Here is a 26,269-nt window from a genome sequence, read left to right on the forward strand (position 1 = left end):
GTGACACACGTCACATAGAGGGCGTTCCAAGCCCTGGCACACCGAGGTCCGCTGAACAGGTGCATGTAAACAGCGGCCTCAGTTTATGTGATCGCTCTCAGCTTGTTAATACCAGTGCCTAACAATTTTAATTGTATCTTACAGGTATGTTCCTACCAACTGTTATGTTTCTACGCAGGTGTAGTTTGATTTTCTGTTTTACACTCTCTGATCGTTAAGTGAAATTTTTAACTTCTAGCACTGAGGATGGTCACTAAGTGACCGAAAATCGATTTTGCGGATAATAAAACAAAAAAGAAACCGATCATGGCTGTTTCTCCTTCCAACCATCTTTTAGATGTAGAAACACGCCTTTCCTTATGTCGCACTTCCCCTTATTTGTGTTGTGAGTTTTTGCCGTCAGTCTATAATGGAAACAGTTTGTGTGTGTGTGTGTGTAAAACGGTACTACATTACTTAGTCTTGTACTGTTGTATCAGCTGCCGTCTGTGACAATCTACGGCTAAAGCAGGGAGAGCTTTGACAGATGTTCGCACTCTGGTTGCCACGTAATGGTGAGTTACATACTTTTATAATCAAAATAGGTCTTTAGCCTCATACGGTAATCGAAATATTCTAGCACTTTTGCAGCATCATTATGGAGACACGGAAACTCCATCTGAGGAAAGTAATGTAGACGTCCTCGACAGTTTCGTCGTAAAAGGATTTGCCCTTAAAACAGGAATTAACTGGAGATCAGTCAGTTACACCTTCACATGCACAGAAGCGCTTTCAATAGAAACGGGAAACGCTCTCCAAAACACATGTAACATTCGTAGTACCCTTAAAACGTTTAGAAGAAATCCTTGTAACACTTTCAAGGCCAAAATGGATTCTTAAGACCTCGTGTTTTGTTTGACGCTTTTTAAGGCTTCTGAGGGTAGCCAAAAAAAGCTTTTGTCAGAATTTATCTTTTCTGCAAAGTGATTTTTTTTTCTACATCTACATACATACTGTGATGTCAGTCATACGACCACACCGCCGCCTGAGAGATCGATCCGCCGGATGCGATTCTCTCGATAAACGGAACAGAAGAACGGCTGTTTTAGCCAAAGAGTACACAGCCAGTCACTTCATGTGCAGCAGGGGAGTAGTGCAGTTGTGCCAGTCTACAGTTCGTGGCCGCGCTCAGTGGTCAGCCAGCGTCCATGTTAGTCATCTTCTGCAGCTCAGTCATTGCTGCCATCAAGTCTTTGTAGTCCCTGTTCCAAGTTAGTCTTCAAATTCACCGGATTCGACATTCAAGATTACGAGAGATTAATTCGTCACTGCAAGGTTTTTGACTTGTAAATTATGTCATTCTGCAGACACTTAGTATAGTCGCGTCTTCTATAATTGTAAACCAACAGATCATGGACTGCTAACTAATTGTGTTTCCCTGTTGCAGCTACGAAGCAGTCTTGGCGTAGTACAACCCACGTTTTCACCTCTTTGGTTACATCATATTTGCTACCTCATGTTGATGGACTCGGATATGGTGGAAGATCGAGAGTCATCACATACTCCGCAACAAACCGAACAGAGCGTTGCGGAGTGTACCCTGTACCACAATTAGTGGTTTTCTTTCTTGTTCCACTCGCAGACAGAGAGGGGGGGGGGGGGGGGGGACGACTGTCTACATGCTTCCGTATGAGGCCTAACTTAATCGAAATGTATGTTGGCGGCAGTAGGATCGTTGTGCAGTCTGCTTGATATGCCGGTTCTCTACCACAAACTTTCTCAGTAGTGTTCTTCGAAATGAATGTCTCCTTCCCTCCAGGGATTTCCACTTGAGCTAACAAAGTATATCTATAACACTTGCATGCTGATCGAACCTATCGGTAATAAATCTAGCAGCTAGCCTCTGAACTGCTTCGCTGACTTCTTTCGATCTGATCTGCTGTGGATCCCAAACACTCGAGTAGTACTCTAGAACAGGTCGCACTAGCGTCCTATATGCGGTCTCCTTTACAAATGAACGACACTTTCCTAACATTCTCCCAATAAACCAAATTCGACCATTGCCTTTCCTACCGAAACAGTAACATGATCGATTTCATATCGCTTCGCAACGTGACGGCCAGATATTTAAAGATGTGACTGTGTCAAGCATCACAATATTAAGGCTGTGTCCAAAGATTAGGGGTTTGTTCTTCCTACTCATTCTCACTAACTTACATTTTTCTAGAGTAACAGCCAGCTACGATTCATCAAAGCAACTAAAATTTTTGTCTAGGTCACATTGTATCAACCTACGGCCACTTATCTTCGACACCTTCCTGAACACCACAACCACAGCATCATCAGCGAGCAACGGGAATTGCTGACCATCTTGCCTGCCAAATCATTTACGTGTATAGAGAACAACAGTGGTCCTATCACACTTCGCTGGAGCCTCCTGATATTAGCCCTGTTAATCATGGACTCTCGTCATCAAGGACAACGTAATGGGTTCTATCACTTAAGAAGTCTTCGAGCCATTCAGTCACATACCTGGGAAACTATTCCGTATGCTCGTACCTTCGTTAACAGTCTGCACTCGGGTACAGTGTCGAATACTTTTCGGAAATCCAGAAATATGGACTCAGCCTGTTGCCCTTTATCCATAAATCGCAGTATATCATGTGAGAAAAGAGCAATCTGGGTTCTGCACGAGTGATGCTTTCTAAAGACGTGCCGAATCATGGATATGAGCTTTTCGATATCTAGGATATTTATTATATTCGAATTCAGAATATACTCTAGAATCCTGCAGCAAACCGCTGTTCAAAATGGCTCTGAGCACTATGGGACTTAACTGCTGAGTTCATCAGTCCCCTAGAACTTAGAACTACTTAAACCTAACCAACCTAAGTACATCATACGCATCCATGCCCGAGGCAGGATTCGAACCTGCGATCGTTGCGGTCGCGCGGTTCCAGACTGTAGCGCCTAGAACCACTCGGACACTCTGCCCGGCCCAAACCGCTGTTAAGGATATTAGTCTGCAATTTTGCGGGTCCGTTCTTTTACCCTTGTTACATAAATAGTCACCTGTAATTTTTTAATGGTTGTGAAAGCTTATGGGACTTAACTGCTAAGGTCATCGGACCCTAAGCCTACACACTACTTAACCTAAATTATCCTAAGGACAAACACACACACCCATGCCCGAGGGAGGTCTCGAACCTCCGCCGGGACCAGCCGCACAGTCCATGACTGCAGCGCCTCAGACCGCGGGCTAATCCCGCGCGGCTGTAATTTTTTCCAGTCGCTTAACACTTTGCTAGAGATTCACGATAAATGAAAACTAAGTAAAGGGACAATGACTTAGGGGACTGTAAAACCGAGCAGAGGTGCTATCCGGACCTAGCGACTTTTTTGTTTTCTACTCTGATGTTTTCGACTGATGACTTGTACGGTGCTCCTGCGTAAACGATTTCTTAAATGTGTAATTTTTAAACACATCCCCATCAAATCAGAAAGAGTTTCACAGCTTGCAATGTCTAACTGTCGGCAGGGTGCACCCAAATCAGTTTGAGATCTGCAATCCATTGCTTCTCTTCTAAATTTCATTGCTGCACTCCTTTCTCTTCATAAATTCAACAACAGCGTGTTTTAAATCGAAAAATCGTTCCGGGCATGCCCGTTGAGTTAACCAGTGTACTTTGCAGTTACATACAGGGTGTTACAAAAAGGTACGGCCAAACTTTCAGGAAACATTCCTCACACACAAAGAAAGAAAATATGTTATGTGGACATGTGTCCGGAAACGCTTACTTTCCATGTTAGAGCTCATTTTATTACTTCTCTTCAAATCACATTAATCATGGAATGGAAACACACAGCAACAGAACGTACCAGCGTGACTTCAAACACCTTGTTACAGGAAATGTTCAAAATGTCCTCCGTTAGCGAGGATACATGCATCCACCCTCCGTCGCATGGAATCCCTGATGCGCTGATGCAGCCCTGGAGACTGGCGTATTGTATCACAGCCGTCCACAATACGAGCACGAAGAGTCTCTACATTTGGTACCGGGGTTGCGTAGACAAGAGCTTTCAAATGCCCCCATAAATGAAGGTCAAGAGGGTTGAGGTCAGGAGAGCGTGGAGGCCATGGAATTGGTCCGCCTCTACCAATCCATCGGTCACCGAACCTGTTGTTGAGAAGCGTACGAACACTTCGACTGAAATGCGCAGGAGCTCCATCGTGCGTGAACCACATGTTGTGTCGTACTTGTAAAGGCACATGTACTAGCAGCACAGGTAGAGTATCCCGTATGAAATGATGATAACGTGCTCTATTGAGCGTAGGTGGAAGAACATGCGGCCCAATCAAGACATCACCAACAATGCCTGCCCAAACGTTCACAGAAAATCTGTGTTAATGGCGTGATGGCACAATTGCGTGCGGATTCTCGTCAGCCCACACATGTTGATTGTGAAAATTTACAATTTGATCACGTTTGAATGAAGCCTCATCCGTAAAGAAAACATTTCCACTGAAATGAGGATTGACATATTGTTGGATGAACCATTCGCAGAAGTGTACCCGTGGAGGCCAATCAGCTGCTGATAGTGCCTGCACACGCTGTACATGGTACGGAAACAACTGGTTCTCCCGTAGCACTCTCCATACAGTGACGTGGTCAACGTTACCTTGTACAGCAGCAACTTCTCTGACGCTGACATTAGGGTTATCGTCAAGTGCACGAAGAATTGCCTCGTCCATTGCAGGTGTCCTCGTCGTTCTAGGTCTTCCCCAGTCGCGAGTCATAGGCTGGAATGTTCCGTGCTCCCTAAGACGCCGATCAATTGCTTCGAACGTCTTCCTGTCGGGACACCTTCGTTCTGGAAATCTGTCTCGATACAAACCTACCGCGCCACGGCTATTGCCCCGTGGTAATCCATGCATCAAATGCGCATCTGCCAACTCCGCATTTGTAAATATTGCACTGACCGCAAAACCACGTTCGTATGAACACTAACCTATTGATGCTACGTACTGTAGAGCAATGAGTCGCATGTCAACACAAGCACCGAAGTCAACATTACCTTGCTTCAATTAGGCCAACTGGCGGTGAATCGAGGAAGTAGAGTACATACTGACGAAACTAAAATGAGCTCTAACATGGAAATAAAGCGTTTCCGGACACATGTCCACATAACATCTTTTCTTTATTTGTGTGTGAGGAATGTTTCCTGAAAGTTTGGCCGTACCTCTTTGTAACACCCTGTATAATGTCTCCATACTCTTCGTTCAGCTCCATTGAAAGCTGTTACAACTGAAAGTGGAATAATGCATTCGACATCGGAAATTTTATTATTCGCATCACCAATTTCTTCATGTGCTCGAAGCCTGCAAATACAACACAAAGTGCTTCTTTATGCACAGAACCCCACTCGTCGATCGTTGTAATTTTTTTTACTTCTACGTTGTCAACTAAATCTTTAAATTATTCTTGCATGGTACTGTAATGCCTTTTATAGCAAATTTGCAGAACCCACCTATTGTGTGATTGCGTAATAGATAGTAAGAATTCCCGTCACTCTCTTCTGTCATGGCCCTTGATTTTAAATACTTGTGATGACACACCACTCGACTACCTCTTTTTGTGCAAATAACCACTGGGCATGTGAACATCCTTCACATCACGAACAAATAGCGAAGTGTAAGCAGCGCCGACAGCACTGTTCTGTCGAACTGAAGAAAGTTGTGCCGACTGAAGAATGCCACACGCGGAACTGAATGAATTGTCGTGCTGTACCAGGTCTCTGTGGAGGACGGAGCAAAGCAGAGACGGCCGAGAGTGGTTAGGACCGCTTGGCGGTTCGGCGCGCTATAATTGGCCCTGGTATACAAGTTGCGAAACTGGGTGGGTGCACTTCTGAACGGAGGCGGCGAGATAGAAAAGTTAATTAAAGAACTTGGGAAATATTCGAGATGATGGAAGCCGGATTAGTGTATGACTGCCAGTCCAGGAGTTTCAACAAAGAAACGAACGGAACGGAGAACGGGAAAGGTGGCGGTTCACGTTCATGTGGACGGCGGGTGGAAGCATTCCACCCTGGCTGAAGCCTGGAGTACGAGAGAGCTTCTGGTCTGTATGCCGGCTATCACAACACAAAAGAGAGCGACGCAATTGCTCTCTGCCTTCCAGGAACTTCCAGCAGCGACACACTTGGCTGACCTCGCACGTTCCCTGTTGGCTAAATGCTGGTGTGGATGGCGAGTTTATTCGACAGTGATTGCAGTAAGGGAAGTGCGATATTGAGTTCTACTTTTACTGGAATGAACTGCTTCTCTCCTGCAACGGCCAAATGCAGGCACTGCGGAAGCACACGCTGGCACTTCAATAGAAAAGCATACCAGAAAAACTTCAGAATAAAGTTTTATTACAACCCCTTAATGAAGTGACCAAGTAAGTCTCGTCGTCAAACGTACCAGGGCTATTTGTAAAGTAAAATAATGTCCTATCGCTCACGAATGGAAACGACTGTCAAAATTAAAGATGTCTTATTTACAACAGTTGGCTACACCTTCGAGGTACTTCTCTAAATAGTCATCGCTCCAACTTATACATTTATCGTTGCGTTGTACCAACTTTTCAATATCATCATAGAAGGCAGCCGCCTGTGCTTTCCATCAATTCTCTACGTTGCTCTGCAGCTCGTTGACTGTGCCATAATGTTTTCCTCATAGCCAGCGGTTTATGTGAGCGGAGGTGAAATTCAGGGTGATCAAATACTTCTCAATCGAAACCGCCGCCGGAGCATCTTCATTGCCCCTGCAGAGTGCGGCCGAGAACTGTCATCAAGAAGGAAACGCATGACAGTTGTATTATGCGGGCTGCATGACACCAGGCGAAATCTCTCATCAGGCCTTCTTACTTGGTGCGAGAAACTATTTTCTAGGCATCTTTACATGCTCATTGTGCTCTCAGAACTGTGCGATCGACGGGAATACCAGAGACCCTGCCCAATACATCTGTGGAAGGCTTCATCAGACGTTAACTGTGGTTTCCATTTCGCACCCGATCGGACGTCACTTTCCGAATAGGCCTCGCACAATGTCCCGTCGGCTTGGCGCATGGGTTCTGAATCACATATGAAAAGGATGCGAGAACACAATCACGGAGAGAAATATTGTCTTATGCTCAACTTTCGTACAGACCGTCCTAGTTGAAATCCATTTACACTTAAGCTCATACATTAAGGATAATTACAGAATGTGGTTACACACAACGTGGCACTACACAAAACTACCGCTAATAGCATTGGCACATAGGGAGCACAAACGACACAGATCTGTAGGTCCACGGTATTGGTGATGTTGACAAAACCGTCCCGAAACACATGTGCTACAAAACGCCACTGTTTCCTGCGCATGTACCCCGACATCAATATGGGATATGATCACCATGCACACGTACACAGACCGCACAACGGGTTGGAATACTCTGGATCAGGCGGTCGAGCAGCTGCTGGTGTATAGCCTCCCATTCTTGCACTAGTGCCTGTCGGAGCTCCTGAAGTGTCGTGGGAGTTTGAAGACGTGCAGCGATACGTCGTGGGACGATTGAGTTATCATCCATGAGGAGGAAGGTGGGACACGCTGCACCCCTGAAAAGACGGACATACTGGTGCAAAATGACGTCCCGATACACCTGACCTGTTACAGTTCCTCTGTCACAGACATGCAGGGGTGTACATGCACCAATCATAATCCCACCCCACACCATCAAACCCCGACCTCCATACAGGTCCTTTTCAAGGACATTAAGGGGTTGGTATCTGGTTCCTGGTTCACTCCAGATGAAAACCCGGCGAGAAGCACTATTCAGACTTTACCCGGACCCGTCCGTGAACATAACCTGAGACCACTGTTTCAATGACCATGTACTGTGTTCTTGACACCAGGCTTTACGGGCTCTCCTGTGACCAGGGGTCAGTGGAACGCACCTTGAAGGTCTCCGGGTGAATAAACCATGTCTGTTCAGTCGTCTGTGGACTGTGTGTCTGGAGACAACTGTTCCAGTGGCTGCGGTAATGTCCCGAGCAACGCTACCTGCAGTACTCCTCGGCCGTCTGCGGGCACTGAATGTGAGATATCGGTCTTCTTCTGGTGTTTGTACACTGTGGACGTCCAGTACTGTAGCCCCTGGACACGTTTGCTGTCTGCTGGAATCGTTGCCATAATCTTGAGATCACACTTTCTGGCACACGGTGGGCCCATGCTACGACCTGCTGTGTGTGACGAGCCTCCAGTCGCCGTAGTATTCTACCCCTCATAACGTCTTCAATATGTGTTTTTTGAACCATTTTCAACACGCAGTCACCATTAGCACGTCTGAAAACGCCTGCACACTTACTCGCTGCACCGTACTCTGACAGGCACCAACACACCTCTGCGTATGTGGACTGCTGCCAGCGCCACCGTGCGACGACCGCAGGTCAAATGCACCGCACTGTCATACCCCCAGGTGATTTAAACCCGCAAACCGCCCACCAGAGCGTTGCTTCGCCATATGTATCCTTAGTCTACGAGCATGAGTGTACAAGTCCTTGGCAAAGCCACGATAACTCAAACACGTTAACAGTTCACTATTTAAAAAAATTCTTAAGTCTTGATGGTAATCCTGATGTACTACTTTCGTAGAGAAAGTTGCGACTGCACTAGACGACCCTCGACTGCTGCTAACTGGAGCTACCTGGCGTCTGGGCAAGAACTCGGAACGAACTGGCTACAGCTCCAGTTGGAGGGCCTCTTGTCCAAGTGATCAGCTCAGGGGCCTTGGTACTCGTGCTACCAGCTGTTGGACAACAGGGAAACCCCTAGTGCCAGCCTCTATGGCTACGGTACCACATTTAAAATATTCCTCCTCTAGCTGGCGACCTTGTATACCGGTCAATGAGGCTGATAATGATATTGGTGACAGTGCATTATGAATTTATTGCTCTCGAATAATATTTTTGTATAACTTGCCTGAAAAATTCGGCAATCTGATTTGTATGTCACCTTATTAACGTCAAGTGATTTCAACGAAGTGTTGGAAATGGTGGTTTGTAATATATAATGTTGATTTTTCATCTATAAAATACATATTGAATGATATTTAGGGTTCTATGTATCTTTCTGACGAATTTCCACTTTCTCAAGGCATAACGGATTCTCCTATGTGAACATTAATCATATAGTGTAGAAACCACGTAAGATTTTTTTATTCAAATTTTTATCTCTAGAAACTACTATTGAAACCGGATTCAGAAGCTGATCACGCCAATATGGTTCCATTTTTATAACATGTGTACAGAAACTATTCGTTATTCTGGTTAAAGCATTCTCGATAAAAGCACGACAGTGAAACCCAAATACAGCGGCCTGTCGACACGTTGTCATGAGCTGTAGAAGATGTCCTATGTACTTGCAGACGAGATTACTTGAACTTTGGTACCTACAGTAGCTCCTGAGGTAGACCGCGTGTATCAGTTTACTTCTTCGGTCCTACAGGTTAATAATGTCTAATATTTCTCCGATACGTCCAGTTCATATTATCATCTCCAATAATGGCTTGGTCTCATTTAATTTCTGTGAAGAAGTTTCTGAATAAAAGTTTACACAGTCATAGAAAGCACTGCCCTCACATTTCTTTCCTGTTACCTATTGTATTTAAAACATGTATACGCACGAAAGGCATTTTTCAGGTAGAATGAAGGCAAACTTTCGAAAAAGGAGTAAAAAAAGCCAATCATAAAAAGCTACAACTACACGCACCAGAAAATCACGAATATTATGAAAGGAAGAGAAACGAAGCAAAAATTTTATTTAGAATAGGTTATCAACAAGATGTGGAGAGAGATATCAGCAGTATTGAACATGATAAACATGGCTGACGATTAATAGAGAACAAAGTACTAAAACACCTTAATACAACAGAAAAGGACACAGTGAGATTAAATATAATTGATTATGAAATGTGAAAAGCCACTACGAGGGTTTATAATTGTGTGAAATCAAAAACGTTGGAGATATCATTGAAACCGAATTAAATGCGGGAGGCCCAATAACACTGGCAGAATTATGACAAGCACGAAAAGAATCAAGAAATAGAAAAGCTTGTGGTCTAGACGAAATAAACAGTGAATTACCGAAATATTGGGAAGTGTTTTTTGAACTGTGATTCTTACACATAGTAAACGAATGTTGGGGGAACTCTGATATACCATCGTCATTGCATAAAGCTCAAGTAATATCTCTCTACTGAGCTAAGTGGCGCAGTGGTTAGCACACTGAACACGCATTCGGGAGGACGACGATTCAAACCCGGGTCCAGCCAACCTGATTTAGGTTTTCCGTGATTTTTCTACATCGGTTCAGGCAAATGCCGGGATGGTTCTTTTGAAAGGGTACGGCCGATTTCTTTCGCCCTCCTTCCCCAATCCGAGGTGGCTCTCCGTCTCTAAAGACCTCGTTATCGACGGGACGTAAAACACTAATCTCCTCCTCAAGTAACATCTCCTTTTAAGGAAGTTACCACTGCGAGAACTACGAAGCGGAAGCCTATTGAATTCAGAGTATAACGTATATGCTACGATAATAAATAATCCGCATACCATAATAACTGGTGTAATATTAAAGAAGAAACAAGCAGGATTTAGAAGTAACCAAAAATAGCATCTTCCTCCTAAAACAGATAGCAGATGAAAACTCGGTAATTCATCTTACAACCTCAGATAGCATTTACCGACTTAAAAAATCTTTCAGTAAAGTAAACATATCTACATTATAGAAGGTTATGAGCCCCACAGGATACCCCTGCCATTTAATTCATAAACTAAGAAAATACGAAGCAGAGTTTTTTCCAGGCAAGTGAACATCCGGTAGCTCATAAAGAAGGCAAGGGAATATAGTATCCAGATATTAATATGCTTTGTGAATTACAGGAACGCTTTCGACCAGGTGAGATAGTAAAGTCTACGGACTATCCTCATTGAGATGGGTACGCCGAGGCTCCTAGTATACCTTATCCATTCTGTCTACTTTTCGAACGCAGCAACAGTAAGAATCAGTATCAGCTTCTCAGACATCTTCTCGACTGATGCCGGTGTGAGACAAGGTTGCATTCTCTCACTACTGTTGTTCAGTGCATATAATGAGTACAGTATGAGGGAACTTCTTGAAGACTGGTATGACGGCATCGTTGCAGGTGGCAGAAAAATTAACAATCTCACGTATATAGTGATCAACTAATAATTCCAACAAACGAACATCAGTTGGAAAGCATCATGCGAAGGTTGACGAACGAAGCAGAGTATATTAGAAACATCAATGTGATCATTCAAGATCACCCTTACGACAAAAGACCAGGCATCACAAGAATTTCTTTACGAGATCGACAACCGCTTCGAGTATTTAGGATCTGTTATCTCTGATGCTGGAGATTGCGAGTGTGGTATCTGTAGGCGAATTTTAATTGAGAAAAATTCTGCAACAAAACTTGGCCGCCTCTGGAACGACACCACCATCACTGCCAAAACAGAACTCACCCTCGTTCGAACTCTGATCTTCCCTGTCATGATCTACACAGGAGAAACTTGGAGTATGATGATGGTGGATCGTCACAGGACTGATGCTCTGCAAATGTGGTGCTATATAAGATTATGTCGAAAACTACGGACAGTACATTGAGCTAATGCATAGATCAACAGAGAATGTCCACTCTTGTCAACCAAAATCAGGTGAAATATTTTGGTCTAATTGCAAGAAGTAATAGAAAAACTAATGACAGAGGGAAAAGTCAATGGAGGAAGACCTAGAGAATGTGCACGATTACAGTGGATAGACCAGGTTAAGAACTTTACCTGGATGGGCTCGTTGCAGCCAAGTCACCACGCCGAAGACAGAACTTTGTGGAGACAGATGTCAGGGTCCTTATCACGTGATGCGACTACACCCTTGGGTGGGGGTAGATCAAACAGAGAGAGAGAGAGAGAGAGAGAGAGAGAGAGAACGACCAAAAAGCTGATATTTTGATCAATATCGAAATGACTGAAATATTAAATTTGCAGCTACTCAACGACGAAGACAAGAATGTAACCTTTCATCTACATTGTCGAACATAAACGTTGACCATATCGTTATAGAATGGAAAATGGAAATAAATCCTGAAATCAAAATAAATAACAATTTTTTTTGGGGGGGGGGGGGGGGGGGTATCATATGATAGAGTCATACAAAAAAGAAAAGGTATGTGTGTGAACTTGAATAACTTGCCAAATAATCTGCCTTAGACATTTCAGTACCTAAAACTAGAGTAATGCCATTTCAGTGGAAATACTCTGTCCGTTTAAAGACAAAGATCAACAGGAATCCCACAGAAAAAACTCGTTTCTCCTCTCTATAAGCAGACATAAGTTACATTAAAGACAGGTACAGAATCTAAGATTCAAAGTTTTGAACTACAATGAATACATAATTATAAAAAGAATTTTGAGCAACAATGCAAGAAAGGCAGAATCGTGATTCGTCAAGTAATAGCAACAGTTGTTTAACGTCTGAGGGCAAGACTAGAGTGTCCACACTGAAGGGCAAGAGTGAGGTGCAAACAGATGGAAAGACGTTCTTAAGGAAGATGAAATGGTGCTCAAGTTTAGACAGACTATCTAACGATAACATGGAAACAGAACTAAATATTCATAATAATTGGGAGAAAGTGAACAATTGCAGAAGATAGAACATATTTACAAAATGAACGAAGACATTCTACCAAAACAGGTAAGTTATCATAAGCCATAAGGAAGGAAAGATCGTGGAAGACGGACAAAACGATGGGAACAATTCTTAATAGTCTGCGAGAAGATCTATAGCACGCGCTGGAGCAAGCGAGCCGATCAGGATAAAGACCAGAGACAGACTCGTAAGTAACGCCCCACCAACGCCCTGCCGACTGCCGGTATTTAGAGCACCGCAACAGACCGGAAGTCCCAGTCGGTCACAGGCAGAGTGGAGCCATCGGTCGCAGCCCAGTCGTAACGCAATCAGAGTCTCAGTACCAGGCAGCACATAGCGACCAGAGTGGTGTGCCTACCGGGACGTGTACTTCACCAGCAGTGATGCTGACGTGGACTATTACGGAAGAGCTTGTAGCACCTCACATGGTCTAGCTCATAGATCAGTAGCTTTCTGTTCTGATAAATAAAGAACCTTGTTGATACAGTGCAGTTGTGTTGTAGAAAGAGGATACCGGGCACCAAACAACATCCTCTCCTGGCCTCCCCTGGTACAAGACTCTACAGTGTCAACGACGTCACAAAACTTAATATGTAGTCGTCGCACACAGTCTGTCTGAGCGTGAAGTGCACAAGAAGACGAAACATTTTAGATGTTTCGCACAGTACGTCTAATGGCTATCTGTAGTTATATTAATGTAGAGATTGAATTAAATTTCGCCAGCGAAAGTGATGTCGCTGCCACAATTATTCATTTCAAATAAGGATGCAAGAAATGTAAACATGTTTGAGCCAGACGTATCAAGTTCATTTTATTTTCCTTTATTTCATTTTTTAGCATATTAGACGCAATGTATCGTGGCGCTTACTTGCTCGGTTTACTGAGTTATACTCATTATCCACCAGCTACATCGATGAGACAAAGTAGTATGACCACCTGGTTATAGCTGCACCAAAGGAACGCAGTACACCAACGATTCTGCGTTGTTGGGTTTCGACAAATCCTGCGTAGGTTTCCGGAAGCATGTAGCAGCAGACACGTGTGTACAGACTGGTGGTTTGTATGCGCTGGGACATCGCAGACGTTGTAATGTTATGTGTGCCTCACTGTCTTTTTTTTTTAACTAATTTGTGACTGATTTTATTATGAGAAGCTCAGTAATGTATCTAAATACATTACTGAATTTTTTCATCGTAAATTGGTTACACATTAATGCATTACAGTTTTTTCATCGTAAATTGGTTACACATTAATGCATTAGAATATTTGCGAAATTTCGCTGTCATACGATAATTACTGCCCACAGTGGATCTATGTGAATAGCTGCACTTTAATTACAAACATCTGGCACTTGTCCCGTTCTACATCGGCAGAAATTAATGTATTATAGTCTCTTTAAATCATTCTATCGAGACCTTGTTTCATCCATGGATTAAAATTACAGTTCGCCTGGGAAACTCACTGAGAAAGCTATACGATGCTGGTTTCTTACAACGAACTACGCAAGTGCGCGATTTTCGTTGTGGACAAAAACGAGGGTAACCACGCTGTTGATTTAACAGTGCTTCAGGTGCCAAAACGAGGACGACCCATACGCAGATACAGTGCAGAAGTAATGCACATGGTCACGTTACTACAAGTTATTTTTCAGATAAGGGAACGGGGAAGTACTTGAAACGAGGTCGGGGAGAGACGCCCTTTGCATAACCACACCAGACTGAGACGTTGTTAGCGACGAGCAAAGGGCGCAAGAGCTTGTTACAGAGGCTTATTGGAGTTAGGTCGGATAATCGATGGAAAGGGAAGAGTCAACGAGTTAACAGTCTCCTCCGCCAGAAATGGGCATACGTGCCGATCTCAGTCAGTTGTCGGTAGCTGACTGCATTAACATCTGCATTCACACATATACTCTGCATGTTACTGCACAGTGCGTGGCGGAGTGTATACCATAACAACAATAAAGTTTTTCTATCCCTGTCTATTTCTGCGCGGACCGTAGAAAAGGTTACTACATATTGAAATTGCATAAAAATTAGAGAAATCAGTCTTCGTAACGTAATTCTTCACGTTATATCAGTACAAAACTATCTATAATTAAGTTTCACTCGATCTCAGTGGTAGGTGGACGTCAAAAAATCGCAAGATGGCAGCATTGCAGTAGCTGTATTGTATCTGATTGTTAGTGCTGAATATAGTATGCAAGACAAGCAGATTTTAAATTGTATACGTATTAATCGCGTTCACCATATCAGAAAGTTTTGTAGTAATGTGAGTACAAAGACAGGTAAAATTAGTGTAAAGTGAATATTTCTGAGTTGTTTGACCAATTAGCCTTACGTTCAATGGTTCAAATGGCTCTGAGCACTATGGGACTTAACATCTGAGTTTATCAGTCCCCTAGAACTTCGAACCACTTAAACCTAACTAACCTATGGACATCACACACATGCATGCCCGCGGTAGGATTCGAATCTGCGACCGTAGCGGTTGCGCGGTTCCAGACTGAAGCGCCTAGAACCGCTCGGCCACATCGGCCGGCTACATTCACTGATAAAAGTAATCTCCTACTTATGATAGTTACGATTTAAGAAATAGTGTGTGTTACACTATCGTATCATTCAGTAGAGCTGCATTAGAAAATATAAACAAATGCGCTTACACCCAGAGTCGAGCTCAAATATTAGAGCCTAAGACCCTGACCTCTGTACTGATCGGGCAGCGTTGTTACGTCGATGTGAATGATGGTACTTGTTGCACATCTTATTATAATATTACTAGTCCGCTACTAGTGTGCTTTTTCAAACGAAATTATTTACTGGACAAAATCTTGTTACAGATATTTATTTGCTTGCCAATTTCCGCGTTAATTTTTGTTTTCGACCTGTGTGACCCATCGTTATCAAAATCTTTTAGCGAGATGTGTGGTGGAGATAGCAGTATTGGCACACAGTCCTCCGGAACATCGATTCTCTTGATTTATCCAGCAGGGTTCACCGAGAACTGCGTCGCAGATCTTCTAAAGATTGCTGTCTTAATTCCACGAGACCCTCTGCCGAATTTTGTGAAGGATATATTGATCTGTGGCGATCCTAGGATCGCGTCTCTGAATTCATTTGGTGTCTTGCCAAATGTTACATAGCGCAAATCGTGGGGATCATTGCAGGACGGATTAATGGATGTGAATTTCCATTCTGTCTAGCATTAACAGCATATGCGAAAGATTTCGACGTATTTTTAAACAAATCGTTGACCATGAGTCCTTGTGAAAAAAACTTTTTGAGTCGAATTATGTACGCTGCCGAAGAAACACATCAGCCTTCATTAGACTTCAGCAGCATAGATGAAAATCCATAGCTTATGCAACCACAATATTTCGTGGAAATTACGTTTCACAAGAAGTTACTGTGTTCGTTCCATACTTTTATTTGAGCCTGTAGAGTAAAAATGCTGTATATTTTGGCATTTACTATCATGTGTTAGCATAGTTTATTGAGCTGTGTTGCAGCTCGACGCTGGTGCCGTTGGTAGGTTGGCATCGTGTAATAGGGATAGTGGCGTCTCGTGTCGTTTTCTTCTCGTGTTCACTGGCGCCACTACGTTTGCAAGCGTTGTCTGTCTGCGAGTGGCAGCAGCAGCGCTTATCGATATCTAGTACCCTTGTACTATCTTTGGAGGGGCGTCAAATGTTTTCCGGATCGGAGTGGTCAGGTATTTCGGTTGGGACGGAGAAGCAGTGAGGTCCTGCAGCGGCGCGGACATGCCGGGATCGCTGGCGGCACGCAGGCACTGCCGGATCGCGGGGCTGCAGTTGCGAGGGCCACAACCTCGTTCTCCACCGGACCCAGGACGTTTGAGATGAGTGAACATTACCGCAGCAGTGAAACCTCCACTATTTTGAGATCACGCCGTTTGTTCGTGAGTTGCTGCTCTCAGGGTAGCGGAGACATAGAGCAATGAGTGGAGTGGTTGGAGTTGGTGAAATTAATTAGCTATCCTCCACCTATCATTATTAATCATTGAATTCCTTGTGTTTATTGATGAAGTTCAACCAGCGGTATTTTTCTGTCTAGAGGCCGCTAACGCGCCAGTTACCTGCCCTGGAGGTTGGTATATTTTTGCGGCAGTGTAACTTCCCTCGCCTTGCCGCTGCTGTCCAGTAAGGCGTGCAGATCGACAGCCTCCTGGTTCGGATATTTTGTTTCTTTTGGACTACTTTGGGTCCTTCTGCTGCTGGATGTTCTAAACACCAGATTCTGAAGACGCAGTGCTGTCCACCCACCGGTTCTGGCTTGTCTGGGCTATCCCATCGTTCCGTTGGTTATCAGATGTTAAGTAGATGTTGCAAGAGTGTTGGCCTGCATTTAAAGTGTCACTGGTTTGAGTTGCCATCCGGTTAAGTGAATAAAACTCTTGGCTGCCTGTCTCATTGTTTACGAAGTTGAGCAACTTTCGCAGGTCAATCCATGGAGCACTGTCTGAGGCCCATTTCTCTCATGACTTGGTCAGATTGTGATAATTGCCAATAAGGCCTTCAGCTGTTGAATGCAATTTGCCATAAGAATTTTTAATTAGATATTGTAATAGTGAAAATAAGATGATTGTCCTTTTTTTAATATTTCAATATTTCTTGGAAAAGTTAACTTGTTCTTCACAATTTGCTATCTATGCCTTCAGCCGTCAAATTGTTTTTGAGTTATTACTATTGGGCCTTCAGCCAACAAATAATTTGAATTTGTTGTCAATAAGGCCTTCAGACGTGAATGCAATTTGTCTTAAGGATTTTTAATTACATATTGTCTCTTAATGGTGAAAATTTAATGATTGTCCTTTTTATAATATTTTACTATCTCTCGGAGAAGTTTGATTCGTTCTTAAGAATTTGCTATCCTGGCCTTCAACCGTCAAATTATTTTTTGCGTTATTACTGTTGGGGCCTTCAGCCAACAAGTAAGCTGAATTTCTGGTCAATAAGGCCTTCAGCCGAGAGTGCAACTTGCTTAAGAAATTTTTTATTAGGCATTGTGTCTTAACAGTCAAATTTATTAATTGTTCCTTACTGTCAACCTTATTTGTAATTGTTTTCAAATTAAGTGTATGTGATTTTTAAAAACTACTGAGCAACCAACGGTAACTGAGTACGTCGCCGTCCACACTGAATCCTGCCTTTCCCTAAGTACCAGCCAGGCCTCATTTATTATCAAAAATTATGAGGTCATTGTTTTGCTGTTTGAGCAGATAGATAGCGGCATTTGACAACAAATATTCTCAACTGCAGTTTTGAGGGTAGCTCTAGGAAAAGGTCTAGACTGTTTTTCTTGTCCTCTTTCTCTATATTGAAACCAAATAAGTACCGATTTAAGTTCAGAAATAAATATCCAATTTATAACTACTCAGTTTGCACCATACCTTCATTAAAAGATAATTACTAGTGACATATCAAGTCACAGAACGAAAAAAATTCATCAACACTTGTGCAATGAGCGTACATCTACTATTCTACAAATAAAAATGTTTTAGTAGTATTCCACAACTTGTGCTTTGAAAAGAAAAGGTACCTCCTAGAGCCTAAAGGCCAGAGATCATTCAGTCAGAAATGAAAGCAGATTTAATAAAAAGTAATTTTTATCAAGTAATTAAAATTTCATCAGTTATCTTAAATGAGCTTCTCCATCCTATATTAGGTACTCTGGTGCTGCCTCCAAAGATCTTGCTGAGATTAGTGGAATTCATATCACAAATTGGAATCCACTCGTCTTCTCTCATCTACGAAATACTGGCTGGAATTCTGATGTTCACATGACAATTAAGTTCATCAGTATAGCAGACGTACAACTGAAGAAACAAGTACAGCACTTTGGCATATAATATGACATACTCCTCAATCTATTTTAGCATATTTACGACACCCATAAAACAGATGTATGTTAAATTACACTGTAGTTGAAGAGTCGCACTTAGATCCGATGAGTGTTACACTGAAGTACCGTAGTTTCCTTGTTGTGTGCCCGTTATCTTCCCTTGCAGCGTAAGTTACATTTTACCTCAAATAAAAAGAAATTCTTCCCATAAGGACTCATCACTGAAATAATAGTTTTCTAACACACAAAGTTTATTACAGATGAATACATATGTAACAATAACTGTCTCCGTAAATACCTGTAAGCATCGAATTTTATGACATCATACATGCTGAAATACATCATAAAATGATATAACAGCTTTGCGAATTAATTCAGTAGTAAATAAGTAATTAAAATGTCATGGCTCATGCGGCTTTTCACTGTGATATCAGCGAAAATGTAGTAAGTGATATACTTTCTTCTATCCATTAGTACATGTATCTGAGTGTGGGGGAGGAAGGGGGAGGGGCGGGGGTGTTAGTGAGAGAAAGTCTCAGAAAGGTCTGTAATTGTGCGTAAAGTTACTTGAAGGTCGCTAATGCCTCTCAACCTCAAATACTGGATGCATGTGGTATGGGTAATGTGCACACCGTTAGTTACAGTGTCAAGATACATACACGGATTCTAAATTCAGTTGCTGACTTGTAATAAACCTTTAACCTAAGACTATACCTCTTAATGACAGATTATGACAGCATTTTAAATATTTGAATTCGCTCAGTATTTATATGAAATACAGAAAATCAAATTTTCATTGCCACAATTAGGTGTTAGACAGGCAACTTGCACTGGGACATGTTCACTGGGTGGTCCATTTAGCCATTTAGTGATGTACACGGGGTGTAAATTTTCAGTCGACAAACCAGAATAACTCGAAAATAAGCTTCATACGAAAAAATGTGTCGAATCCAAAGTTGATTATTCTCGAGGGATACGTCTGCTGGTGCTAAAATTAGCCCACCACCCCAGCCCCGTGGTGGTAGGGCGGGAGGCAACTTTAAAATTTCAAGTGGGAACCCCCATTTTTTATTGCAGAATCAAATTGTACATGAAAAACTACGTACATTTTGTCGTAAACATTTCTTTTGATTCTTGGTAGGTGGCGCTGTAATTCAAGAAAATCTATGTTCTCATTTTTGCATTTTTTAGCTCGCTGGACTCTCATAATTTATTAATTTTTTCCGCAGATTCGGATAACTTTGGTTTGTCATTTGGGTCAACATTTGTAAAACTCTAATCTCTCTCTCTCAAAACCCGCCCCATGGGGAGAGAGGGAGAGTTTTACTCGTAGTTTTAGCGAATCAAAATTTAAGAAGTAAATAAGTATTTTTTATTTATCCGTAACTGTTTTCCATGCTTTAAGCACCTTCTTGCTTCCCATTGTTGAAGGTCAATTCGGGGATGGCGACTGCTTCTTTGAACACGATCGAGCACCTGTTCATAATGTACGGTCTGTGGCGGAGTGGTTACACGACAAGAACATCCCTGTAATAGACGGGCCTGCACAGAGTCCTGACCTGAATCCTACAGAACACCTTTGGGATGTTTTGGAACGCCGTTCCAGACGTCACCGACCGACATCGATACCTCTCCTCAGTGCAGCACTCCGTAAAGAATGGGCTGCCATTCCCTAAGAAACCTTCCAGCACCTGACTGAACGTATGCCTGTGAGAGTGGAAGCTCTCATCAAGGCTAAGGGTGGGCCAACACCATATTGAATTCCAGCATTACAGATGGAGGGCGCCACGAACATTTAAGTCATTTTCGGCCAGATGTCCGGATACTTTTGATCACATAGTGTATGAACGCCTCAGACCGCGGAGTAGACAGTAGACCCAACACACTTCTAACATAGTGCATGACATGAAGTAACGACGACTGAAATTTTACGAGCGCCAGACTCCGAAGCAACTAAACGGAACTTAGACTACACAGACAGTACACAGAAAGCATTAAGAACATTAAGTGAAACACCGAGGTCAGAATAGACATGAAGGACTTTGGCGCAAAAAAATCAGATAAATTACGTTGTGCATAGGTTCGTGTCCTTTTGGTTTTGCATGTTGGTATTCCGGTTGCTAAGGGATTATTTATGAATTGTCATTTTTTATTTCTAGCTCACTGTTGTTATTTGAGTTTAGGTGCCTTGGTCGCTAGAAAATGGAGTGCCAAATGTAGAAATCGGAATATTTCCGACATATTCTTCTGTTTGAGTTCAGTAGAGGAGTGACAGAAAAGATGACAGGCAGAAACATTTGCTCCATGTATGGTGATAATGCTACTGGACATTGCACGGCAAGAAAACTATTTTCTTGTATTGAGGAGGATATTTTTGACACTACAGACTCTTTTAAACGCCTTACCCCACAGTGATTCAAATTAGTGGACACTGGAACTGACAAATGTGATGAACTGTGATCTTCCACCATAGTCCGACATTTGAATGCAATGGGAAGATTCAAAAATTGAGTCGATGGTTACCACTATCTGTAAGCCAAAATCGCAAAACTCAGTGCATCTCTGCTTGCACCACATCAATTTTCTCGTGAACGACACCGACCATGCTTATCGTGTATCGTTAATGGTGACGAGAAATGGTGTCTTTATTCTAATATAAGGAAAAGAGAGAAATGGCTGAACCCAAGCAGAGCAACAACTCCCCGTATTCCTGCATGGACTAAAGACAGTATTATGAATGTGATGGAACAGCGACGGTGTGCTGTACTTCGATTTGCTTCCTCGAGGTGTAACATTCACCGCTGACATTGACTTTCAACAATTGAGACGTCTTGCAGACGCAATCTAAGAACAACGACCTGGATGGCTGCGTGAAGTGATGCTAGTCCACGATAAAGCCCGCCTATGTTCTGCTACATTGACAAAAAACACTGGACAGGAGTTGGTTTGGGAAGTCATTTCGGACCCACCTTATTCACCTAATCTCACGTCCTCAGATTTTCACCCTTTCCGTTCTCTGTCACACATCCCCCAAGAAACTTCCTTTCCGAGTGAAGATGAGCCCCGAACATGGCTCAAAACCACGCTGTTTCTATAGTCGCGGAATGGAAAATATGCCTCAGCGTTGGCAGACTGTTCTAAGTAGTGAAGGAAAATAATATTTTATTGGTGAGTAACGTGTCTATTATGTGGATCTGTTGGGATTATTGAGCTTACGGACGGAAAAAAGCTACGAAGCTATATACCAACCTAATACAAGGCAGACGAAAATTCAAGCACAAAGCACTCAAGTGGAAGAAAAACTATTCAGGACAGAAACAACATTGTCGGATGAAATGAAGAAAATGAACTATGAGAAGATGAAAGGAGTGTCGTGACTGAGAAAATCTCACCTCGATTAAACATTTCGTGTTGTTCACTAGCTGCCAATGTGTGTATAATAATAATGATAATAACAATAATAACAACAATAGTTGAAGAGAAAGAAAGAAGATGCAAAATAATGAAAGAAAATGAAGAAATAATCGTGGTCACGAAATATGTATTCTTTATATGCCTGCGCTCAGTGTTCATAACAGTGCCATAACTACCCCAGTCTCACCACATCACAGGATGTTACCCGTGGCCTGTGTTCCCTTTTGCACTGAGATCGGGAGCTGCAGCGCTCTGAATTATTCATGGGTCAGCCTGATACCCCGTCCGAAAGCGTTACAAGCCGTCCACCATGAGGAAATCTGGCAGCCGATAGTTGCCTGTGTTATGAACTTAGATATTGGCTTCTGGATAAAGACAGGCAAGTCACCTCTTCCCATGCGCCAGTAGTGCTGTCCGTAGAAAGTGGTAACAGAGTACAACCCATTCCGTAACTCCTAGAGCTTATAATCATTGCTCATAATTAATAAAAGAACTGTTAGTTTCTTGAAATACTGTACCAAATAATTATGTATCATGTACGTCCAAATATTACCGAGAAAGTCACCGGTTCATCAACTAAATAGGTGTATCTGATTTAAAGTTCCAGTACTAGGAGGTGTCATGATAGTTTGATGACTTCTGCGAACAATGATTTGATGAGTTTACTTAACAGCAAACGAAGCTTCACTTCTAAGTACCTACCAAGTACTTCAGCAGCTGTGGCGCTTTAACAATGGAAGAAAAATAAACTGCGTAGCTACTATGTTTCAGACTGGATTGCTTCAGGAACAAAATAAAGCAAAGTAACATAGAGACCCGAGAGGTCCGTAAGAGACTCGATATGGCTACGTGCCACAACCACGTGGTTCCTCGCTGTGTGAAGAATTATATGCGAATGAGGATCGATTGATGAATGAAATGCCGATGTTTGTCCTTCTAACCACTAGAATGCTAAGGGGTTTATTGAATTTAAGAATACGGTACAGATGTATGATATTCGTTTCCTTTTAGCCGAAAAATTCAATAGTTTTTGCAGTTTTGGATATACAGTATACATAAAAGTTTGTGATGCATTTGTGTATCACTGGTCAAATATTTCAGAGGTGCGAAAACAAGACTTCCTAGACATTACAATGGATTTTTGTTCGAATTTTCATAGCCAAAGGAAGAGTGAGAATTGGAGAAACGGAGTATCAAAATTACCAGCGAGTTCTCTACTTTTTCACAAAAAAATCTTATTTGCTTGAAACTAATCAGGATAACTAACAAAACTTGATTACCGATTTGAGGGAGAAGCTAAATATTTCACTATCAGCCACTGTAAATTGAGTGTAAAAAAGTTCAACTGTTCATCTAAGTCCGCATTAAAAGTTACTGTAGTGTGGAAACTGTGCAATTATTTCTTTCGTATTGAAAGAAAGGAAAGAAATATCAAATTACGGCAGAAAATGAAATTTTTGTTCTTTTCCTTCTATATTTGCTGATAGATTTTTATATAAAGTATATCATCCTTTTTTAATAAGACTATAAAATTAAAGCAGACTTAAAAAATCTGTCATATATATTGACACATAATACATTGAGCTGACGAAAGTCATGGGATAGCGCTATACACATATAAAAATGGCGATAGTACTGCGTACACAAGGCATAAAAGGCCAGTGTACTGGGGGAGCTGTCATTTGTACTCGTGTGATTCACGTGGGAAAGTTTTCGACGTTTTTATGGCCGCATGACGGGAATTAAGAGACTTTAACACGAAATGGTTGTTGGAGCTAGGCGCGCGGCATATTCCGCCTCGCAAATCGTTAGGAAATCCAATATTCCGAGATCCACAGTGTCAAAACTGCGCCGATAATACTACATTTCAGGCATTATCTCTTACTCTGGACAACGCAGTGGCCGATAGGCTGCACTTAACGCCCGAGAACGGTGGCGCTTGGGAAAAGTTCACAGTGCTAACAGACAACAACAATGCGTCCAGAATGAGATTTTCACTCTGCAGCGGAGTGTGCGCTGATATGAAACTTCCTGGCAAATTAAAACTGTGCGCTGGACCGAGACTCGAACTCGGGACCTTTGCCTTTCGCGGGCAAGTGCTCTGCTATCTGAGCTACCCAAGCACAACTCACGGCCCCTCCTCACAGCTTTACTTCCGTCAGTACCTCGACTCCTACTTTCCAAACTTCACAGAACCTCTCCTGCGAACCTTGCAGAACTAGCACTCCTGGAAGAAAGGATACTGCGGAGACATGGCTTAGCCACAGCCTGGGGGATATTTCCAGAATGAGATTTTCACTCTGTAGCGGAGTGAGCGCTGATATGAAACTTCCTGGCAGATTAAAACTGTGTGCTAGAGCACTTGCCCGCGAAAGGCAAAGGCCCCGAGTTCGAGTCTCGGTGCGGCACATAATTTTAATCTGCCAGGAAGTTTCTAGCAACAATGCGTGAAATAATCGCAGAAATCACTATGGGACGTAGGACGAACTTACCGCTTAGGAAACCATGGCGAAATTTGGCGTTAACGGGCTATGGCAGCAGACACCGGAGCGAGTGCCTTTGCTAACTACATGGCATGGCCAGCAGCGTCTCTTCTGGATCCTACACTGCTAGAAAACCGTGTCCTGGTCGTATGAGTCCCGATTTCAGTTAGTAAGAGCTGATGACAGTATTAGAGTGTGGCACAGACTCTACGAAGCCATGGACACTGTTTGTCAACAAGGCCCTGTGGAAGCTGGTAGTGGATCCACAATGACGTGGGCTGTGTTTACATGGAATAGACTAGTGATCTGGTCCAACTGAACCGATCATTGACTGGAAACGATTATGTTCGGCTACTTGGACCATTTGCAGCGATTCATGGACTTCATGTTCCCAAACAGCGATGGCATTTTTATGGGTGACTATGTGCCATGTCACCGAGACACAATTGTTCGAAGTTGGTTTGAAGAATATTCTGGACGATTCGAGCGAAGTATTTTGCCACGCGTCGAAAAACTATGGGACTAAATCCACAGTTCGTGCACAAAATCATGTACCGGCAATACTTTTGCCATTATTGACGGCTATAGAGGCAGCATGGCACAGTATTTATGCACGGGACTACCAACGATTTGTTACACTACGCCAGGCATACTGGTAGGTATCGTGTGACCTTTGTCATGTCGGTGAATAGTAAAGCTTATTGAAAAGTACTACCTCCGAGTCTTTTACGTGAAAACTATTAAAGCTTTTTTATTAAAAGTAACGTTATTAAAATTTTACAGCTTTATTCTTCATATTTATATACAGTAATTGCTGCCCTCTGCCGTTAGTGGGCTCCGAAATGTACACTACTGGCCATTAAAATTGCTACACAAAGAAAAAATGCAGATGATAAACGGGTATTCATTGGACAAATATATTATACTAGAACTGACATGAGATTATATTTTCACGCAATTTGGGTGCATAGATTCTGAGAAACCAATACTCTTCAAACCATCATTTTTTCCGCAACTAAGTAAACAAATGACCACTCTCCTTTAGTACTCGTATTTTATCGTTAATACCGGTATCCTGTATTCCAGTTTCGTTTCAGTGTTTTTTCCGTGTTGTTTAACATGCTTTTTTATATTTTTCTGTATTTTCCAGACTTTTTACAGCATTAAGTGTGTAAATGCACCAGAAAATTTGTGCTTTTATTGCTTATCCTACCTGGTTTGCCAAGCATCTAGCAGTGATTCGGATTCACCAACCAAACCAGAGAGTATCTATAAAGTCTGAGCAAGATCACACGATCCGCTTGTTCCAAATGCCAAAAAAGAAAAACCTTCATCAACACACAATACTAACTGCCGGAATCAATCCTTATATGCACTAAAAGACATGAACTGCGGCTGAGATGGACGGATGAGTTTTTCTATCTCAAATACAGCTTCACATTTACTGATTCCTACAGAATATGCCTCCATGACTAACTAACAATGATGACATCACTTTGTACTTTCTTGTACGTTGATAACAAAGAATGCTGCACAGCTACAGCTGAGAAAGCTTCATATGTATCCTAAAGAAACAAGATGAGCGTAACAGATGAATTCATGTTCAGAATAGTGATTGAGTGTGCAATATAACAACCCTCTACTTAAGAAGATCCAAATACACAACTGGCCGTTAAAATTGCTACACCAAGAAGAAATGCAAATGATAAACGGGTATTCACTGGACAAATATGTTATACTAGAACTGACATGTGACTACATTTTCACATAATTTGGGTGCATAG

General features: G+C 42.4%; 1 protein-coding gene across 1 annotated transcript in view; it reads right to left on the reverse strand.

Moving 5' to 3' along the window:
* Window positions 1–26,269, reverse strand: part of LOC124622693 (gonadotropin-releasing hormone receptor-like) — a 625,533-nt gene that overhangs the window by 319,730 nt on the left and 279,534 nt on the right. The gene's annotated exons all lie outside the window — the stretch shown is intronic.

The sequence above is a fragment of the Schistocerca americana genome, chromosome 7, assembly GCF_021461395.2.
Source record: "Schistocerca americana isolate TAMUIC-IGC-003095 chromosome 7, iqSchAmer2.1, whole genome shotgun sequence".
Classification (NCBI taxonomy): domain Eukaryota; kingdom Metazoa; phylum Arthropoda; class Insecta; order Orthoptera; family Acrididae; genus Schistocerca; species Schistocerca americana.